Source organism: Macaca thibetana, chromosome 5, assembly GCF_024542745.1.
Source record: "Macaca thibetana thibetana isolate TM-01 chromosome 5, ASM2454274v1, whole genome shotgun sequence".
In the NCBI taxonomy this organism is placed as follows: domain Eukaryota; kingdom Metazoa; phylum Chordata; class Mammalia; order Primates; family Cercopithecidae; genus Macaca; species Macaca thibetana.
In genome coordinates, this window is record NC_065582.1 from 19,725,344 (window position 1) to 19,748,914 (window position 23,571).

General features: G+C 37.7%; 1 long non-coding RNA gene and 1 pseudogene across 1 annotated transcript in view; one reads left to right on the forward strand and one right to left on the reverse strand.

Moving 5' to 3' along the window:
* The window catches only part of LOC126955699 (uncharacterized), a 59,373-nt gene extending 57,126 nt beyond the window's left edge, over positions 1 to 2,247 (reverse strand). The window contains exon 1 of the long non-coding RNA XR_007726046.1: positions 2,155 to 2,247. This is a non-coding gene — a long non-coding RNA (uncharacterized LOC126955699). The remainder of the gene's footprint in view (positions 1 to 2,154) is intronic.
* A 1,819-nt stretch (positions 2,248 to 4,066) lies between these two features.
* LOC126954372 (keratin, type I cytoskeletal 18-like) lies at positions 4,067 to 5,467 on the forward strand (annotated as a pseudogene).
* The last annotated feature ends 18,104 nt before the right edge of the window (positions 5,468 to 23,571 follow it).

Sequence of the window (23,571 nt, forward strand, 5' to 3'; positions counted from 1 at the left end):
CAGAAAACCACAGAGTAATGCAAAAAGTATCTCTGTCTCTGAAGGGCCATTATCGCTTCATCTTCTGGAACAAAGGCAGAGACACAGAGGTTTGTATGCGACTGTCTTCCTGGGCTGTCATTCTATAGAATTGCCAAGGTAAGTGTTCCCTTATAGTACAGCTTTCCTTATAAACTTCCAGGCAGTGCTCATGATAAATAGGCTCATAAATTATTAATAAATAATCTAGGCTTGGAGGGTCCTAAGGGAAATTATATAAAAATATCTGATTGTAGGCCAGATGCGATGGCTCGTGCCTATAATCCCAGCACTTTGGGAGGCCAAGGCAGGCAGATCACCTGAGGTCAAGAGTTTGAGACCAGCCTGGCTAACATGGTGAAACCCCATTTCTACTAAAAACAACACACACACAAAAAAAGAAATATCTGATTGTATGGGATGCTTTTCATCCCAAAGACTTTTCCATCAATCTATAAGTACATATTAAGAACCTATCACTGCTCTGTTTACTGTAAAGATACAGTGTAGCATGCATAACCCTGTATGCAGAGACCTTATAATCCAAAGTGGTAGAAGGGGTAGGGTTGCCAGTGAAAATACAGGAAACTCAGTTAAATTTGAATTTCAAATAAACAATGAATAGGTTTTGGGGCTTTTTATTTGTTTTGTTTTGTTTTTTCAGACACAGTCTCGCTCTGTCCCCCAGGCTGGAATGCAGTGGCACGATCTTGGCTCACTGCAACCTCCACCTCCTGGTTTCAAGGAATTCTCCTGCCTCAGCCTCCCAAGTAGTTGGGATTACAGGCACGTGCCACCATGCCTGGCTAACTTTGTATTTTTAGTAGAGATGGGGCTCATGCCTGTAATCCCAGCACTTTGGGAGGTCATGTCAGGCAAATCACTTGAGGTCAGGAGTTCGAGACCAGCCTGGGCAACATAGCGAAACCCCGTCTCTACTAAAAAATACAAAAATTAGCCAGGCATGGTGACACATGACTTTATTTTTCTTTTCCTTTTTTTTTTCTTTTTGTAACATTTTTTGTAGAGATGGGATCTCACTATGTTGCCCAGGCTGGTCTCCAATTCCTGGGCTCAAGGGATCCTCTTGCCTTGGCTTCCCAAAATGTTGGGATTACAGGCATGAGTCACTGTGCCCGGCCATGAGCATGACTTTAAACACAGCATGATTGTGTGTTTCTCTCACAATGAGCAGATACTAGCACAAGGGGGCAGAAAGTAAAGAAAGGGCAGATGTCCTCTTGAAAAGTAGGAAGCTGAATAGCTTTGGCTTAAGAAAGATTAAAAACAAGAAGGAAGACTATTACCTAAGCTAATAAAATCAGATCAATAAAAATCTACACCTTGAAGCTGATAATTTTATAAGTAATATAATTGAATAATATTCAAATATTATTGTATGATAGTTCCCAGTAGAACTAAGAGTATCGAGGGAAAAAATTCTGGGATCTAAGATTACAGACTATCAGTTCTTTTATTGATTTAATTGATGATTTACTGCATTTAAGGAAATAATGGGTTTTTTCCCATAGGTAAAACAGAAGACTAGTAAATTTGCTCTTATTTAGGTGAATATGTAAGCAAGTAAGGAATAGTTAGCATTTTGCTACTGTCTGGGATATTATCACAATGGCTGTATTTAATTTAACAAAAGAATATATATGATTAATAATAGTAGTACGTTTGATGATAGTAAATATTTTAATAAATTTCAGTAATTGCCATAGTTATTAAAGGCAGTCTTTTTTTTTTTTTTTTTTTTTTTTTGAGACAAAGTCTCACCCTGTCACCCAGGCAAGAGTGCAGTGACATGATCTTGGCTCACTACAACCTCCACCCCCCAGGGTTCAAGCGGTTCTTATCCCTTCCAAGTAGCTGGAACTACAGGCACACACTACCATATCTGGCTAATTTTTTGTATTTTTAGTAAGACAGGGTTTACCATGTTGCCCAGGCTGGTCTCGAACTCCTGGCCTCAAGTGATCCACCTGCCTCAGCCTCCCAAAGTGCTGGGATTACAGGCGTGCACCACCATGCATGGCCAAATTTAGTCAACTTTTTAAATACTGGAAGTCTTACTTTTTCTTCATAGAAAATGATTTCTAGTTTTCTAAACTAGAAATAGTAGTATCTTACCTTACATAACATGTTTTCCAAAATCCTGGTGTAATTTCTCTCCTGCTTGTATGTGAAAACTGCCACATTCAACATGAGAGAATAGTTCATGCTCCTGAAAAGAACGTGCAATGGATCAAATTTTCTAGTTTTAATTTTGTTAAAAACTACCAGATATGTTTAATTTCCTTGAAAATGTTTATATGTTAAGCAACATAAAGAGTTTTTTGTATTTATGTTACTTTTACTAAGATATATATATTTTTTGGTCCAGAAACATTGAAATAATGAATACTTTCTTTCAAACTTCTCATATAATAATTATATTGCATTTTATATTTCTTCCTCAATAGACTTCATTTCAGCAATCATTTTAGTAATCCTGATTTAGGTATTGAGAGTCTGGTTTTTAAGAGCCCACTTAGAAATATGTTAAGATTCTCAAACTGCATTGCATGTATTAAAGTTTATAGTACCCAGCGTCAAACATTTTGCTATATTATTATAGTAATATTAAAACTGTTTTGGGTGTGCACATGCACACGTGTGTGTAGGGGTAGGGGGACGTTCTTCAAAGAAGGATAAAACACAGTTACGGGTTTAAATATCTTATAGATAATTGTGTACTTTCCCATCAGGGAAAAGATAAAACTAGCCTAACTATATGTGTTCACTATAAGAGTTGCAGAGATTTCACTGAGGAGGAATATTTTTTCAAAAGTCACGAAATAATATTATTCCAAAAGGATGTTTATGTAAAATATATGAAAATTTTAAAATACAATAATTCATTCAAAAAGCACTGAAATGTCCATTTTAAGACTCATTTGATAATAATGCTGAGAAAATAAAGATAATTGGAATCTAGAGCTCAATTACATTTTTAAGTTAAAATGCAATAGATTTAGGTTCCCAGTAAATAATGGCAAGAGAGTTAAAAATGAACTTTCATTGAATGAATACATTTGGTTTTATGTAATTCCCTATTTTGAATTCATTTTTTGTCTTGTACTATAAAGCTTAATATGAAATCATAGCTCAAGTCTTTTGGGTTAAAATATTTTTTTTTTTTTAAAAAGAAAAAGTAAACGGCCTCAAATTTACCAGCAGCAAGCAAACAAGAGAAGGGAAGTAGCTTCATGCTGCAAATGTCAATCAATGGAAACAGAACATAAGCTAGAAATTCAGATTTGTTCGTATTTTAAAATATATGTATAAACTTTGCATTACATTTGGCATGTTTGGTGTGATGCCACATAATCAAATACATCAAAATGTTATAGCGAGCACTATGAATATTCACAATATGTATGATAAATAAATACCATGGAATCCAACAAGACTCCCAACAGATCCTCATTCTCCGAAAACCTTACTAAAGAAAAAAGGTAGGTTGAAGAAATTCTAAGAATGCTGCTAATGTCCTCCAACTTAGAGAGAGGGCGACTGAGAGCTGAGTGGAAAGACACAGGAAGATGTTCAATACTAGAGGATCTGGAGGATCTGGAGGATCACACTCCTGGAGGATCTCAGAAAGACAAGAACAGATACTGGAACTTACCATCTTCAGATGGAGAAAACAGATGCTATCAATGGAAACAGGCCCTAGTAGGAGACATTTGTAGGATTTCAGTGAGAAAGCCAAACCCAAATTGTCCAGAACAAGGGTTATAGTTCTCTAATCCTTGAACCCTCAGGTTTCAGAAAAGCAGATAGAACAGACAACCAAGCTGTCAAAATATAGCACCTAAATTAACAAATCAAACAACTCACAAAAACAAAAGAATTATAGCAAAGAGAATTTACTCATACTATGTCATAACAGAAACTTCCAGACAAAGCTCTCTGTTAACCGATAACCAAATGAAATGCATGCCATGGAAACAATGGCAACAGACTACAGTTGGAAAAAAAATTAGCTAGTGAATAACATATGAAAAATCCATCATCAAGAAGACATAGGTCGGCAAAGCCTGAGTCCTGTCGTCTCACCTTCCTCCTATACAGCATAAGCTTCACCACTCGCTCCACCTTCTCTACCAACTACCGGTCCCTGGGCTCTGTCCAGGCGCCCAGCTACGGCACCCGGCCGGTCAGCAGCGCGGCCAGTGTCTAAGCAAGCGCCAGGGGCTCTGGTTCCCGGATCTCCGTGTCCCGCTCCACCAGCCTCCGGGGCGGCATGAGGTCCGGGGGCCTGGCCTCGGGGATGGCCGGGGGTCTGGCAGGAATGGGAGGCATCCAGAACGAGAAGGAGACCATGCAAAGCCTGAACGAATGCCTGGCCTCTTACCTGGACAGAGTGAAGAGCCTGGAGATGGAGAACGGGAAGCTGGAGAGCAAAATCCGGGAGCACCTGGAGAAGAAGGGACCCCAGGTCAGAGACTGGAGCCATTACTTCAAGATCATCAAGGACCTGAGGGCTCAGATCTTCGCAAATACTGTGGACAATGCCCGCATTGTTCTGCAGATTGACAATGCCTGTTTTGCTGCTGATGACTTTAGAGTCAAGTATGAGACAGAGCTGGCCATGCGCCAGTCTGTGGAGAAGGACATCCATGGGCTCCACAAGGTCATTGATGACACCAATGTCACTCGACTGCAGCTGGAGACAGAGATCGAGGTTCTCAAGGAGGAGCTGCTCTTCATGAAGAAGAACCACGAAGAGGAAGTAAAAGGCCTACAAGCCCAGATTGCCAGCTCTGGGTTGATCGTGGAGGTAGATGCCCCCAAATCTCAGGACCTCGCCAAGATCATGGCAGACATCCGGGCCCAATATGACGAACTAGCTCGGAAGAACCGAGAGGAGCTAGACAAGTACTGGTCTCAGCAGACTGAGGAGAGCACCACAGTGGTCACCACACAGTCCGCCAAGGTTGGAGCTGCTGAGACGACGCTCACAGAGCTGAGAGGTACAGTCCAGTCCCTGGAGATCGACCTGGACTCCATGAGAAATCTGAAGGCCAGCTTGGAGAACAGCCTGAGGGAGGTGGAGGCCCGCTACGCCCTACAGATGGAGCAGCTCAATGGGATCCTGCTGCACCTGGAGTCAGAGATGGCACAGACCCGGGCAGAGAGACAGCGGCAGGCCCAGGAGTATGAGGCCCTGCTGAACATCAAAGTCAAGCTGGAAGCTGAGATCGCCACCTACCGCCGCCTGCTGGAAGATGGCGAGGAATTCAATCTTGGTGATGCCTTGGACAGCAGCAACTCCATGCAAACCATCCAAAAGACCACCACCCGCCAGATAGTGGATGGCAAAGTGGTGTCTGAGACCAACGACACCAAAGTTCTGAGGCATTAAGCCAGCAGCAGCAGGGTACCCTTTGGGGAGCAGGAAGCCAATAAAAAGTTGAGTTCAAAAAAAAAAAAAGAAGACATAACCCAAAGAAAAGAACTTATTTCCCACAAATACTTCACACTACAAAATAATTTGAAAGAAAATGAATTCAATAAAAGAACTCAAAGACGAGATGATAAAACAAATTAGGGAAACTGAAGTGCCAATGGGAAAAAAATGAGAAACAAAAAATTATATTATTATAGAGCTAATACATAAATAGAAACAGAAAAAAAAACAAGTTAAAAAATTGAAATTACAGCATGGGAATGTCTTAAAACATGTATAAATGCAGAGAGAAATAGGGACAAAAAGCTTAAAGCAAATGAAAAGAAATTGGTGAATGTAAATGGCAGATAAATGACATCTATCAATCATTGAAAAAGAGGAAAGAAAAGGTATATGGAAAACGAATACAAAAGTATTTCTTTAAAGTTTGAATAAAACTAAATAAAATTTTAAAAATATATCTTCTAATATGAAAGCTGTTGCAGAATAAGCAAACCAGGTATATTCTCATTAAGTTACTAAATTTTAAAGATGAAGTTAGAATTGTTGAAGCATCCAGGCAGTAAAAGCAAATCAACATTAAACGAGAAAGAATAAAACATTTGGCTTCAGACTTGGCTTTTTGAACAGTAACATTCAAAATCAGAAAGTAATGGAAAATATCCACAAAACTCTCGGGGGGAAAACAGCATGACTTTATATTGTAATAATGATCCAATAATTACTCCAACAGAAAAGCAGTGGGCAAATATAGGTGCGGTGGCTCACACCTGTAATCCCAGCACTTCAGAAGGCCAAGACGGGCAGATCACTTGAGGTCAGGAAGTCGAGACCAGCCTGGCCAACCCCATCTCTACTAAAAATACAAAAATTAATTTGGCATGGTGGTACATGCCTGTAATCCCAGCTACTTGGGAGGCTGAGGCAGGAGAGTCACTTGAACCAGGGAGGTGGAGGTTGCAGTGAGCCGATATCAGGCCACTGCAGAGCTAGACTCCGTCTCAAGAAAAGAGAAAGAGAAAAGTAACGGGCAGACATTCCCAAGCATCTAAAACCACTGGGTCTTCTTGAACAAACAATTGAAAAATTGATGAACAAGAGAAAATCCAAGTACACAATTTGAAATTGAAGAACCTTCCTTAAAAAGATTAAGAATTAGCATTAACTATAAAATATAGAAATTAAATAGAATGCTTGGAACATGACAGTACATATAGTAAAAATAGTATAAATGTTCTGAAAATTTCTAACACAGTAAAAATAACCTAAATCAAAATCCAGAGGCTCCAGAAATAGAGAAGGGAAAAATGATCACTTTGTTAATCACTTTAGCTTTCATAATGTATCAGTCTATATTATTAATTTAACTATGTTGTATAATTAAAAAAAGATTCATACTTCATGAATTTTCTAATCTTTTTATTAACCTTAGAATAGTGTTAGAGACTAATACTTCTGGTGAAGAAATCTTTATATCTTTATCCTTTATCTGAAATCAATTAATGCCAGAAATTTCATTTTAACTCTTTTTATTTAATGTACAATTGAACAGATTTTACTTTAAAAGAACGTGATTCCAATGTTATTAAGTATTTCTGTCTCATGCATGAAATACATACATATACATTCATGAGACAAATGGAGAGACAAAGATTCGTTTTTCTGCCTGTATATATATTTAGTAAGATTTCTAAAATGCCTTCTAATGTTAAAATTTCAATTAGTTTGAGTTGTAGAGTTTGGGGATTTCTTTCTACTTTCTACTTTGAACCTGTCTGCTTTGCTTAAATGTTTTATAATGACCTCGTATTCATGTTATATCAATAAGAGTACCTGCTTTACATTTTTTAAATTAAAATGAACTAAGTTGGGTCCTCAGTCAATATTCTGACCAATACATGAAGAAAAATATTACTAATCATCTGGACGGGTTCTTCTATACCCAATAGTTAAAATAAATTTGGACTGAGTTTTCTTAAATCATTGTCATGCTTCTTGTAAGTAATGTTATGCATTGGTTACTTTGATGACCAAGAATAAAGCACATAGTTCTTTGTACTGGAATCAGATTTTTCTCTGCAAAAATCCGGTGAGAATTCTCTTGTCAATACAAGGAAATTGAACCCATTGTTAGCATTTGGACCAACAGGCTACCATTCATTGAGCATCAATTTTGGGTTTGCCTGCATAACATGTTGATGAGCTTGATGTTTTAGATCTTCATCATTGATTATTTCCAAACTACTGAAAATGTAACATTATCATTCTCAGATTTTAAAATGAGTAAAAATCAGACTTAGAAAAGTCTAAGGTAATGCAGATAATAAATGGTGAAACCAAGATTCAATACCAAGATCTATTTGCCATAATCATGATCTTTGGCTAGAATTTTGCAAACTTCACGCCTGTGTGGCTCCGTAGTATAAACAGTTTGCCAAATACAACCTCTGTTCTTTGGACATTAGTAGCCTTGCAACCCTATTTCTTGTTGCTGCCGGTGATACCCACTGTCAGAATAGATCCTATTGTAGTCTCCACTTCTTCCGGCTACTAAACCCTTATTCAAATCATTGTGTAGCGAATTGATTACCAAAGCATAAGTCATGTACCTGCATCTTATTCATATAGAAATGTATGGCTAGCATTTTCAGCTTCTTTAGTAGATGTGAAATCTAAAAATTGCCTAACATACTCTTCTTTAACTTCCCTTACTTACGTTTTTTAATAGCATGTTTCCAAAGTGGTGCTACAGAGCAATTGGAAAAGGATGATTCTTTCAACAAATCATACTAGGTTATATCTATATACAGACATGTGAAAAAATGAACTTAATCTCTACCTCATGGCACACACACACACACAAATGATTCCAGGTGAATTGTAAGTTGAAATTTGAGAACTAAAACAATAAATTTCTAGAAGATAGAATAATATTTTTATGTTCCTGGAGTAGGCAGATATTATTTAAATGAGAACCCCAAACTACTAATCACAGAGTAAAGGACCAATAAAGTACACTACTTTAAAATTTAGAATTTTGTTCGTGAAAAGACATTATTAAGCCACAAAGTATAAAAAGTATAAGAAGTATAGTAAGCCACATCATATACTTTGCATATGAACACCTTGATCCACAAATATGTTCAACAAGGGATTCATACGCAAAACATATAATGAATTCCTAACACTCAAAAAGTAAAAGACAAACATGCTAATAGAAAATAGACAAAGGATCAGTCAGAATGGCTATTACTAAAAAGTCAAAAAATCACAGATGCTGGCAATGTTGCAGAGAAAAGGGAACACTTATACACTGTTTGTGGGATGGTAAATTAGTTCAACCATTGTGGACATCAGTATGGCGATTCCTCAAAGACCTAAAAACAGAACTACCATTCAACCCAGTAATCCCATTACTGGGTATATACCCAAAGGAATATAAATTGTTCTACCATAAAGACACATGCACACATATGTTCATTGCAACACTATTCACAGATTATATTCAAAGACATATAATCGACCTAAATGCTCATCAATGGCAGATGAGATTTTAAAAATATGGTACATATATACCATGGAATACTATGCAGCCATAAAAAAGAATGAGATCCTATCTTTTGCAGGAACATGGATAAAGCCAGTGCCCATTGTTTTTAGCAAACTAACACAGGAACAGAAAACCAAATACTACATGTCCTCACTTATAAGCTAAATGAAGAGAACACATGGACACATAGAGGGGAACAACACACACTGGGGCCTACTTGAGGTAGAGAGTAGGAGAAGGGAGAGGATCAGAAAAAAATAACTATTGGGTACTAAGGTTAGTATCTGGGTGATGAAATAATCTGTACAACAAACCTCCATGACACAAGTTTACCTATGTAACAAACCTGCATATGTACCCCTGAACCCAAAATAAAAGTTTAAAAAACAAATAAAATAAAATAAATAAAATGAGCCAAAGACCTAAATAGTCACTTCACTAAAACACATATCCAAATGACCCATAAACAAAAAACACTCAGTCACATTAAAAAGGTGCGGTTAGCATGAAGAAAATGCAAATTTAAAAAATGGTAGCATACCACTACACACCCAGCAGACTGGCTAAAAATAAAAAGACTAATAAAATCAGGTGTTGATGTGGATGCCAAGCAACCAGAACTCTCATCCATTGCTGCTGACAACATACATTTATAAAATCTTTTTGGGAAACTAGTCAGAAGTATCCAGTGCTAGCTAAGCTGAACGTATGCATATTCCATTACCCATATTACCCAGCAATTCTCATCTAATACATACCCAACAGAAATGTGTGTGTGTGTGTGTGTGTGTGTGTATATGCTCACCAAAAGAAAGATATAGAATTGTGTACAGGAGGACCATTTATAATAAACAAACTTGAAAACAACACAAACTTCATCCACAGGAGAAAAGAGAAATAAGCCATGATATATTCATCTGATAGAAGACTATTCAGCAAAACTATCACTATACCACAACCAGTACAAATGAGTCTCACAAGCATAATGTTAAACAAAGGAAACCAGACACAGAAAAGTGTATGATATATAATGCCATTCACATACAGTTCCAAACAGACAAAACTATTCAGTGGTGTCAGAAGACAGAATAGGTAGCATTTGGGGGGAAGTTAGTTTATATCTTCTAGAGCAGCAGCCCAGCTTCTTTTTTAAAATTTGTTTAACTTTTAATTTTTGTGGGTACATAGCAGGTGTACATATTCATGGGTCATATGAGGTATTTTGATACAGGCATGCAATGCATAATAATCACATCATGTTAAATGGGGTATCCACCACCTCAACCATTGATCCTTTGTGTTCCTAACAATCATATTGTTTATACTCCTTTAGTTATTTTTAAATATACAGTTAAATTATTTTTGACTATAGTCATCCTGTCACGCTAGCAAATACTAGTTCTTAAGGGTTTCTCTCCTAACTTGTAGGCCTTAATGGGCCTTTACAGACACCTTAATAGGCCTTGCCATCACCTTTGAATCCCATGAGCATTATCCTCTTGCCATACTTCTTTGATGTAAAGTGAGTTCTTTGGTCAGAGACATGTTGTTTGAAATAACTTCATCCAAAGTCCATGTCAGTTATGATTCTTTCAGCTCCAATTAACGGACAACCCAACAAGAATGTGGCATTAACAGAAAGGACATTTATTATCTCATTTAACAAACAGTTAGGCGCTAAGGTTGGTACATAATTGGTTAATTCAACAGCTCACAAAGCTCTTAAGTTGCTTTTTTAGTTGCCTTCATGGTCAAAAACCAGAGTCACATTCAGAAAAGAAAAGCTCTTTATCCTGCAGTATAAGGAAAATTCACCTCTCCAGAGACTTCCTCCCTCATTTTGTTAGCTAGAATTTGGTCTCCTGTCCATTTAAAATAAAATATAACGGTTAAGAGAAAGAACATGAGCTAGCCTGCCTAGGTCCTGCTTCAATCACTTCCTAAATGTGTGGAGGTTTCTTATTTTCCCTGGGAATCAGTTTTCTCATCTGTAAAATGTGGATAATAATGGTTTCTGGATCACAGAATTAACTGAATTAAAACATGGAAAGCACTTAGATTCATGCCAGGAATCTAAGAATCACAGAGGAAATGTTCACCAATATTTTTATCATCATTACCATCATCATTTTTATTATTATTCCCAAATCATTCTTTGGCAAGGAAAATAGAATCACCATGTTAGTTACAGAACCCTATCCTGGGAGTGTGGGACATCCAGTCTCTTCTGAAGAACATGGCAGCTGATACCTGCATAAATCTTAGTGCCAATCATAAAATAGGTCACATATAGCACAGCCCTATTATCATTTGCGTGGTGAAAACTTCACAAGCAATCATACTACACTACCTGTATCCATTATTCAGTTAAATGTCTAATGTAAATAAGTTAATTGCTCTTCAACGTTAGAAGAGAGAGGTTAATATTAATAAAGCCTTAGGACAAAATGTCTGACAAACACACACACAGTGTATAACATAATATCACACACTCGAGGAATGTGAAGTCAATAATCAGACTATTCACCAGGCAAAAAACTCTGACCTCATTTTCCACCCCCATCATTGACAGAATTTTTTTGTTTTAAGTAGCATAGTCTCCACATTTCAAGTCTCTAATAAAATAGTTTCTAGCACACTATGAACCTATGCATCTCTTGCCCAAAAATTTATCTCCAGTTTCACTGGACCATCTGTGAAAGAAGTACAGTATTCTGTTGTCTCATTGTCTTCCCTTACCTGATAGTCATCAGTAAGAAAATAGTAGTTTTCTTTCCCAAAACAGTGGTTTCGAGAGAGGATTATTGACAGGACAAAATTTATACTGCCTGAGGTCATGTTTATGCAGTGCATAACAATAGGCTGATAAATGATCTGGTGTTTCAGGTCACTTTCAAGATTCAGTTGGATCATTGTGAAATTGAAGTAAGGATTGTGCAGGTTTCACACAAAACAAAAGTCAATGAAAAATTCAACTCACTGATAATGCACAGAAATAGACATACGTCCACATGGGTCTGTTTCTGTGTTCTCTTCCTTACTTCTGTAGAGAAGATGTGCTATATCTCCTAATGACTTAGTTGAGGCAAAATGTCAATAAAAATAATCGTATGTATCAATAACAATGCACTAAGATTAAGCTCTTGTTACGCGTCAATCCCTGCTTTAATTGCTTTATATCATGTCACTTCAATCCAGTCAGCAAATTGTAAAGTAGATATTCCTATCAGCCCATTTTACAGATATATCAGAGGAAAATACAGTGCCTTGCACAAAATCACTCAGCAAGTTAGGAACAGTACCAGAGTTTAGAGCCCAGGACTTTCCTCCACTCTCAACTATGTCCCCCAAAATGAGAAAGGCTACAGTGATATAAATTGGACTTGTTTACTGTACTGTCCAGTCCCAACCTCATGCTTAAGACATATGGTTTTGAGGCTTTAATATTATTATATTGATGGTGACTCTTTACTAAGATAGATTTTATGCACCACTGATCCACAACATTTCTAGACTAAAAGTTGTAGTATTATTAATGCAAGTATCATTTTCAAACAATTGTCCATTTTCTACAGTTTGCATAATAGATGTAGATATGCAATTTACATTTATATGATAACAGCTATTAAAAAGTCCTTGTTCAAAATCATGTTGTCCATATATTTTATTAAGATGAAATGTTTTCTACATGGCATTTTCAACTCAGATGGAATATCCTATCCCTGAAAGTCAAACCTGAGATTACTTTTTATATCACACTTCTAACAATGACCTCAAATCTTATGCTTTAAAAATATTTTCCATTATTTGTCTCAAAACATGTAATAATGATTAGAGAACATTTACTAGTTAGGTGCCAACAAATACCTGTTGAGAGACTACTTTTGGCTAAACACTGTACTAGGCACTGGAGAAAGAATGAATAAAAAGAAAAGTCCTTGTTCTCATGGAGCTTTTATCTGATAGGAATTACAGACTAATAAAAGAAGTAAACAAATAAATGAATCAATTAGATATTATAAGTGCTGCCATGATCATGATTAGGGGTCAATAGGGAGATGAGAAACATAGGTTGTATGGACAGAAAAGACCATTCTGACAAAAACAATATTAGATGAGAAGATACTGGCCATGTTCAAAGCAAGAGGGAGTTCTAAGGGGAAGAAAGAGTGTGTACCAAGATCACAGGCAGAAGAGAAGGATGTGCTTTTAAGATGACCAATGTGTTTGGAATGCGGCAGGAGAGCACATGGATGAGCATAATTGAGCTAATGATAGCAATAGATATCATTACTATAACTTGACTTATCTTTACTCTTCTCATTATTCTATTTATCCATATTCTGCTGTCCTGAAGTGCTGATATGAGTCAGTCACTACACTCCAGTTCTCTGTCTAGGGGCTAAGCTATAAATGCCATTCCTCATGAGACATACGTTGCAAATTCACCATACACAAAGCAATGTGGCAGCCACTCAGGACACAAAGGTGAGCATGATTTTGCACCAGCCCTTGTATAGGTCAAGTGTCATCTGCAGACTAAAAAAGCTAATAAACACAGACTTAGGTGATGAGCATTTACAGCACACATGTTCACTCAGAGAAGGGCCGTAAAAGCATGGAACACTAACTCAGGAGGCTCATCTTCCTTTCTGAGCTGTGCATCTGGGGCATCCTCCATGTCTTTCCCTTTAATATCCCTCTGACCTAACTTAGGAGCACCGGTTGGATCTGCCTACAACTTCCAACTCATTTTCCAAAGAGAAATCTGTCAGTATGCACATGCTTGCTTTTAGTGTGATCTCTGATAGGGCTGAAAATCTTTCTAAACAAATCTTGGCATCTCTTGCTCTCATAGTTTCAGCAAGTTAATTATTCTTCTGTAAGATGCTGTTTCCTGGGATTCAGTGAGCTGACATGCCTTCATGTTAATTTATTCAAGGCTGAAGAGTTACATTGATTAGACAACTCAACAGCACCAGGTCATGATGCCTATGGAGTTGCTCTCTTCAAATTTCAATGCAGTTAAATGACAGAGAAGTGAGGCTTGTATGCCTCTGCCATCACCTTTGTGAAAGTCCAATAGACTTTTTTAATGTTCTTGTTAGGAATGGGTATTGTTTCTATGTAATACTCTGAAGAGGATCCTCTTAATAAATTTCAGTAATACCAAAGCTTAGGAGGAACAAGCTGATCATGCAGAGCAACGTAGACCCTTTCAGGGTAAGAGTTCTGTATATAATGAAGAGTATTCCATTGAAAGTAGCATTTTGAAGAATGGTGGTAGTGTGATGCACACCTAGGAACTGACACAGGAAAAGTGCTACAGTGAATGACTGGCATTTCTGCATGAGCTGCAAATAGAGTGATAGAATGCATTGAAGCAAACTATAGAACAGAGCATAGTACAGAGGAGCTGAAGAAGATGACAAGGTTATTGATTAGCAAACAGCCCAACTTGCCACACTGTTTAAGCACAGTGACCACCTTTCTAACTCTTCATTATTTAAACCTCAGATTACACCTCAAGACAGTTTTGTCGTCTGCTTATGTACACCTTTGAAGACCACGGAGAACTTCAAAATACCACTCCAGAGAAATTCACTAGGACTTCTGACTAGTGAGGGATTTTCATAGAACAGAAAAGATGTGCGAGAAGATGCCTAAAGAAGAAATAATTAGAACTCTAATATCTAATGTTCCACTTCCAATAGTTGCTTGCAGTAATTTTTGCTGTTATTCCTTTCCATTACCTTAAACCTTCTTCAAAATCTGCTATTATCATCAGTTTCGGTTAGTGATGCACTAGAGAAATAAAGGAAGTAAGAAATTGGTCTTTATTGCATAGCAAAGGGGATAACAGAGTTTCTAATAACCAGATATCATGAGAATTCCATCACAAGACAGCACTAGGTGCTAAACCATCAGAAACCACCCCCATGATCCAATTACCTCCCGCCAGGTTTCACTTTCAATACTGGGGATTACAATTCAACATGTGATTTGGGTGGGGACGCAAATCCAAGCCATATCATTCCAACCCATATTGTCCCAAATCTCACATCTTTCTCATATTTCAAAACACATTCACGCCTTCCTAACAATTCCCCAAAGTCTTAACTTATTCCAGCCATTAACTCAGAAGTCCAAGTCCAGAGTCTCATCTGAGACAAGGCACTTTCACCTATCAGTCTCTAAAATCAAAAACAAGTTCATTACTTCCAAGATACAATGGGGGTACAGGCACTAGGTAAATGGCTCCATTCCAAAAGGGGGAAATTGGCCAAAATGAAGGTGTTACAGGCTCCATGAAAGTCCAAAACCCAGTAGGGCAGTCATTAAATCTCAAAGCTCCAAAATAATCTGCTTTGACTCCATGTCTCACTTCCAGGCAGCACTGATGCAACGAGTGGGCTCTCAAGGCCTTGGGCAGTCCCATCCCTGTGACTCTGCAGGTTACAGCCCCTGTGGCTGCTTTCATGGGCTGGCATTGAGTGCCTGTGGCTTTTCCAGGCTCACAGTGCAAGCTGTCTGTGGATCTACCATTCTGGGGTCTGGAGGACAGTGGTCCTCTTCTCACAGCTCCACTAGGCAGTGCCCCAGTAGAATCTCTGTGTGGGAGTCCCACCCCACATTTTCCCTTTGCACTTGCCTAGCAGAGGTTCTCCATGAGGGTTCTTCCCCACTGCAGCAGACTTCTAACTGGACATCCAGGCATTCCCATACATCCTCTGAAATCCAGGTGGACGCTCCCAAGCCTTAACTCTTTCCCTCTGTGCACGTGCAGGCTTAACACCATGTGGAAGCCACTAAGGCTTAAGGCTTGCACCCTCTGAAGCAATGGCCAGAGCTGTACCATGACCCCTTTTAGCCATGGCTGGAGTGGGAGCAGCTGGGAAGCAGGATACCATGTCCCAAGGCAGCACACAGCAGCAGGGCCCTGGGCCTGGCCCATGAAACCATTTTCCCCTCAAAGTTTCCAGGCTTGTGATGAGAGGGGCTGCCATGAAGGTCTCTAAAATGTCTTGGAGACATATTCCCCATTGTCTTGGCTATTAAACTTCAGCTCCTCTTTGTTTAGGCAAATTTCTGTAGCTTTCTTAAATTTTACCCCAGAAAATGGTTTTTTCTTTATTACAATATGACCAGGCTACAAATTTTCCAAACTTATAGGCTCTGCTTCCCTTTTAAATATAAGTTCCAGTTTCACATAATCTCTTTGCTCATGAATATAATCATATGCTGTTAGAAGCAGCCAGGACATTTCTTGAGCACTTTGCTGCTTAGAAATTTCTTCTTCCAGATACCCTAAATCATCTCTCTCAACTTCAAAGTTCCACAGATCTTAGAGCAGGAGGACAATGCTGACAGTCTCTTTGCTAAAACATGGCAAGCATGACCTTTACTCCAGTTCCCAATAAGTTCCTCATCTCCGTCTGAGAGCACCTCAGCCCAGACTTCATTGTCCATGTCACTATTAGCATTTTGGTCACACTCATTTAGCAAGTCTCTATGAAGTTCCAAACTTTTCCACATCTTCCTGTCTTCTTCTGAGCCCTCCAAACTGTTCCAACCACTGTCCATTACCCAGTTCCGAAGTTGTTTCCACATTTTCAGGTATTTTATAACAATGCCCCACTTCTCTGATCCCACTTTTCTGTATTCGCTCATTCTTGCATTGCTATAAAGAACTATGTGAGGCTAGGTAATTTGTAAAGAAGAGACATTTAATTGGCTAATGGTTCTTTAGGTTGTACAGGAAGCATGGCTAGGAAGGCCTCAGGAAAATTACAATTATGGTGGAAGCGAAGAGGAAGAAAATACATCTTCAGGTGGCCAGCAGGAGAGAGAGAGACAGAAAGAGAGAGCACACACTTGCAAAGGGGAGGGGCTACACACTTTCAAGCAACCAGATCTTGTGAGAACTCCATCACAAGACAGCACTAGGATGATGATGCTAAACCATTAGAAACCACCCCCATAATCTAATCACCTCCCACCAGGCTCCACTTTCAACACTGGGGATTACAATTCAACATGAGATTTGGGTGAGAGCACAAATCAAAACCGTATCAAACAGTTTGCACATAGGAAACTCAGAGAATTCATTAGAAGAGGAGATCAGCAAACAATACCAAGAAAATGGAAACTCCCAGCAGTACTGGGAGATAATAAGAATCACCACGTTTTCTACAATGCAAAGGGTAGAGGCTTAACCATTCTATCAGATACTAAAGGAAAGAGGACTCAAGAAAGTTGAAGGATGTGGGGTCACTCAGGTTACAGATGATTGGTTTATCTACATGCATTAGGTACAAATTTCAGTCCATATATTAAAGCAATTATTTTCTTTTATAACAACTTAGTTTCTGTTGCAAACTTTGACTATGTGGTGGAAAATTAATATCACTGCTTTCCAGGATGCATATGAGTTTCCAGTGAATATGGAATACCTGTGAAACAGAGGAAAACCTTCTCCTGGTCTTGTTCATCCTGTTTCCATGTTGGCTGCCAAAGAGGAAGGCCTATTCTCTCCTGGTCTCTTTCATGGTTCAAAGAGGAAACTAAATCCTGTTGCAGTGGCCCCTTCTATCTGGTTCATTAGATTTGCTTAATTTAGTGCCTTCTGCAAATGTACCACTACTTCCTTCCCCGCATTGGAATATGGAGGACCTCTGTAAGTCCAACATATGATGCAGTGCTAAGTGTTCCATGTCTCTGGGTAATTCTGGTGTGCAGGGGGCCTTACTTTCCCCAACCCTGGCATGGGAGAAAAGGATGCAAACAGGAACCTTACTCTTATATCATCAACTTTCCCTTTGGGCCTGAGATTTTTACAACATAAAAGTCAATACCTTTGAAACCCAAAAGCTTTTCTTCGCTGTTTTGTAGAATCATAGACTTCCGAGGCAAGGATTGACAATTGGCTGAAAAGACAGAAGGACAGGAGGGAGAACCAAAAGAAAAGTGGAAATATTCATATTTTGTAAAAGTCATGTCCCTTTACATAAGGAAATGTTTTTGTTTTTTGGTTTTGGTTTTTGTTTTTGTTTTTTTTTTTTGTAAAAGACAAAGGGTTTATAAGATCCAAAGAGAAACCAGAGTATGAGGAAATGTTATTGGCTACTCATTAAGCAATTAGTTTGTCCCACAAAAAAGGCGCTATCCTTGCAAGGCTCTTGCTTCTTCCTTGTGACTGTAGAAAGCATGCCAACAGTTCACAGTCTGCTCATTTGATTGTTCCTGAGTCTCAACCCAATCTCTGAGTCTATAAAATCTACCTTCCTGGAACATTCAGTCTTTCAAGTTCTTAACGAGTAATAAGTAAACATAGTGATTCCTGAATAGGCTTAATTTAAAATGAAATTAGTTGGCTAGTTTTAGCATTCATTTATTTATCCAGATATTGATTACCTACTTTCTGCAATATGCTAAGGAAACAACACTGAAAAAACAAAAACAAAACAAAAAAAAAGCCTTGTATATACATTCCAGGGAAAGAAACAGAAAATATACAAATGAACAAGTTAACCTCCCTACTCGATCACCCTTACCCTTCTAATCCACTAGGAGAATTTTCAATTAACACTAGAGTCCGCTACATTTTAAGTAAGCTGATTTTAACTAATAAAAACAAGTTCATGTATGTTCCTGACAGCACCATGACAAGTATTTCCTCACCTCTCTTAGCATCTTCACCTTCTGCAATCTATTTGCTTCTCATTTCAATAATGGCCTTGGGATGGCATTGCAGGAATTGCAGCATTCTCCAAAAGATAATATCTGTCCCAAAGTTATATGGCTAGCTGTCTTTTTAAGAAAGGCAGGTCTTTCAACTGACTCCTAACTCTTTTAGATAATAAAATTCCTGATAATAGAAATGCCTTTTTCCCATTTCTCAAAACTACATGTTAACAAAAGGTCACAAGCTGGCTCCAGTTCCCTGTGTACTTTGCAAGGTAATATAGTTCTGAAAAGAAAAGCTTAATGTAAAGGTCAAGATACAAAATCTATTTTTCCTGACTATAAACTATTGAACACTTCCTGAGATTCATGAGCCATGCTTTAGTAGCCTGGATAGTACCAACATTCCTTTAAACTAATGAGAATTTTTAAGTATGAGAAAATATGCGAGAAAATAAAACAAAACTAACTACACAAAAGTGTACTGAAGGCTGTATGGATTCAAGTCTCTGAAATTGACTTATGTCCAACACCTCATTTCATAAACATACTCATACATGAAACCAAATACAGTTTACATGGCTTTGTGTAATAAAGGTATTTAAATAAAATTTTGTTAAGATTTTTCCAACAAAGGTGACTCTAAATTTGAATGAATTATAGCATCAAAAATGAATTACATTTTAAAGTCAGAGTATGTTTCCCGTAAGAAAACACATTCCTGGGGAATTGAGATGAAAATGTTTTAAAAAGAACACAGTAAGATGACATGGCCCTGGGAACTCTGTTTAGAAAGACCATAGACCAGCTCTCTGGCTGCTCACATCCACTTTTGGGCATCATGAAACTTGAATAATTCTACCCATCCTAAATGAGGGCTCCCTCAGCCAGTGACCTCACTCACCTAAAAGCCTTACTATTGCCTGGAAATCTCCTGGTTCCCCTTCCCAATATTTTTTACTTTAAATGGAATTCTGACTTTCAAACAGATTCTTCCCATTTTCTCTTTTGTCAGAATATTTCAATAGCTCTTAGAGCTGGTTACACATTTCTTTAATCAATCATTATTATTTATCACTCAACAAACACTTTTCTCCTTTTGTAAATTCTTTAATTAAAAACTAAAGGTATTTTGTTTTCTTCACGTGTGAATTAATCATGCAAAAGCATGGCAAGTAGCCTAAGAACTTTCATCTTTCTTAACTTTTACCATTTTGGGGGAAATTGTGACAAAGAAGGAACAAGGAGTGGTGTGATTTATGGAAACATAAAACAAGGACAATAAAACTGCCCTAGATGGATAGGAAACTTTCTCTCTAGGAAACGGAGCCATCTCCTATGAAGTACCTTGCTTACAAATGTAATTTCACGGGTTAGGGGTGTGTGAGATGGGGAGGTGGGTTTGGTTGTTTTTGTTTGTTTTACAAATATTGGAATGCTCTAAGACTTCTTCTCCTCAATTTTCACAACCTCTAAAAAATACTGAAAAAGCTAATAACTGTTATTAAATAAGTTTTCGGTGCCACAAAGAAATAGCACTAAAACATAAATTTAATTTTCTCAGCAAAGCAATCTTTACTTCTATAGAAGGGTACGACTCACGAATGGAGAAATGGCAAGAGCACACCTGAACAAGGGAGGGGAAGGGGTTCTTATCCCCGATGCAGGTAGCTCCTACTGCTGTGTCACTCCCCTATTGGCTAGGGTTGGACCACACAGTCTAAGCTAATTCCAATTGGCTATTTTAAAGAGAGCAGGGGTACAAGTCAGAGTGGCGGGGTGAGTAGTTTGGCAGGAACGACAGTTACAAAACAGGTGACTCAGGATGACTCAGGTCAGAGCAAGTGACCAGGGATGACTCAGGACGGAGCAGGTGATAGAGGCTAGGAGGGGGTTGTTTACTGAAACTAGAGGCAAGAAGGTGAAGAGAACCAGGAACTTAAACTTTAAAATGGAGAACAGGGAATAAGAGAGCTGAACATACTGACATACTGATTCTTTGAAGAGAAACTTGGAGTTCACTATACTTAACATAACATTTTTAAGTAGATCCCCTTTGCTTAGTTTTAGCTCTATAGAGTAGAATAAAATGAATATAATGAAACTTCTTTTTAAATTATACATTATATATAAAGATATATATCAACTATGTAAAAAATAGCCATTTATCATAGAACCTAAATAAGTAAAAAACAATTATACAAATTTATTTTTCTATCCACCTAATTGAAAGTCAAAAATTAAATTAAATATCTGTTTTATTTCTTATTAAAAACTAGGGTTCATCCAAGCCATTAGATAAAGGGTTGTTCGGCAGTTTAATATCTGTGTGTTAAAATAATAAAATATATATTGTAGCTGATGGCTTCAATAACAATAACAAATCTAGATTTTTGTTGTCATTGTTACATCCATGGGACAAGAATTTATTCACTTATGTATCCTCAGTAGCAAAATTTGAAAAAAAAAAAAATGCCTAGCACTTAGTAGAGCAAAATAAATATTAGTTTAGTGAATAAATTTGTACTCTGAATTTAAGTACTTTGGTCCTTTCCTAAGATTTGCCCAAAGCAGAACTCAAGATGGTCAATCTTTAACCATCCCTGCTACCAACTTTGTAACCAAGTCTCAGCACTGCAAATATTTCCAAACTGTATCTAAATTGCAGGACACTTTATTCTAGTTTGCTAGAGTTGGTGCTTAAATAGAAAAAAACAGCTCCTTTCTGGATTACTAATTATTTTATGAATCTAGAATTTAATTTTGAATTGGCCATGGTAGAGGGATAAGAAAAGATAGTAGAGCTGGCCAGGCGCGGTGGCTCACACCTGTAATCCCAGCACTTTGGGAGGCCGAGGCGGGCAGATCACGAGGTCAGGAGATCGAGACCGTCCTGGCAAACACGGTGAAACACCGTCTCTACTAAAAATACAAAAAATTAGTCGGGCATGGTGGAGGGCACCTGTAGTCCCAGCTACTCGGTAGGCTGAGGCAGGAGAATGGCGTGAACCCGGGAGGCGGAGCTTGCAGTGAGCCAAGATCGCGCCACCTTACTCCAGCCTGGGAGACAAAGTGAGACTTGTCAAAAAAAAAAAAAGAAAGAAAGAAAAAAAAGAAAAGATAGTAGCGCTAAATAATAATTCACGGAAATAAATTGCTTCCTTCGGTGTTAATTGTATGAACATCGACACACATTATCCTAGGAGAGCTAGAAATAGAAAAAGTAAACAGTAACCTAGCTGGACATGGAGACTGAAAAAATTCCCATTTACTTGTATATATGTAAGGTACCAAAAATAACAAACTCATTCAGAGGCTTTCGTTTTGCAGGAAAGGAGGGAAGAAAGATTGAAAGACAGGCAGGAAGGAAGTTTAACTATTCGTTGTTTTCTCAATGTTTTCATGATTGCTATGACCAATAATTGTATGTGGTGATAGCCTGGATATTGCATGAGCCTGGTGGTTAGGTCCTACACACAGCAGGTATAATAATCAATATAACTTGTTTTGACTCGTTGATACATAAAGCCATTAAGCTTCCACAAACTCCAAAAAATTCATGAGAAAGCAGAAGACTGAAGCAAATTTAACTTACAGAAGTATGAGTTGAAAATTCACTAAAATATCAGTTCAGGTACTTCCATGAAGCAGATATTAAACCCAAATGGTTCCAAGTTTTTTAATAATGAAATTAACCTTTCAACAAATTTTCCCTGAAAGTACGTATTTCATCAACAGATTTGAAAAATAACAATTATTATTTTTATAAAAGACAAATTTAACTAAGGGAGTTTTCATTCTAATATTTCACAAACATATTGTTACTTAAATTATCATATCCAAAAACTAGTTGCCTTAGATACTATGGTATCTAAGGTGTTTAAATGTGTTTCACTCATTTAGAGAACTGACTTCTATGCTCTTTGAAATTTTTTAAGAGAAAAGTTGAGTATTACAGCAGTAAAAGAACTGACAGACCAAAGTCATTATTGCTTTCAAAAAGGTTACAAAAGTGCAGCTGATTATGAAAAGAAGAAAATATTATATCAGAAAAACAACAAAGACTAGATACTGTTAATTGCTTCTTTGAAATGGGCAAAAAGAATCTAAAAAATGAATGAATTGGGGATATGTTTTTAAAAATCAGTAAATCCATCACTTTATTTTTACTGTGAATATGTGTACTTATTGTATAATGAAGGTTTGACTTTTTATATAATTATATATGATGACAACAAAATTGCAATAAATAGAGAAAATAAACATACCCTTTGAGTGAGACATATTGTTATGTACTACATGAAGGATAAATAAATTGAAGAATATTCAACCATTCCTTCTAGGTGAGGAGGTGTCACTGCAATAGTGCCATAAAATAGATAATGTTATTTCCCATGTTAAAATAAGGATATTTTTATGTTATACTTTTAAAATAACTTGGCAGTTAGAACATCTTTTAAAGGTAGTTTTTCTAATAGTAATATTTTAAGACTACTAAACTAGGACAATCACAGAATATTATTGGTTTGTTTAATTGATTTTACTCCTTCCCAAAAATAATTTGGAACAACATATAAACTATGGTTTAAAAAGGTTTATAAGGCCGGGCGCGGTGGCTCACGCTTGTAATCCCAGCACTCTGGGAGGCCGAGGCGGGCGGATCACGAGGTCAGGAGATCGAGACCACGGTGAAACCCTGTCTCTACTAAAAATACAAAAAAAAATTAGCTGGGCACGGTGGCGGGCTCCTGTAGTCCCAGCTACTCAGGAGGCTGAGGCAGGGGAATGGCGTGAACCCCGGAGGCAGAGCTTGCAGTGAGCCGAGGTCGAGATCAGGCCACTGCACTCCAGCCTAGGC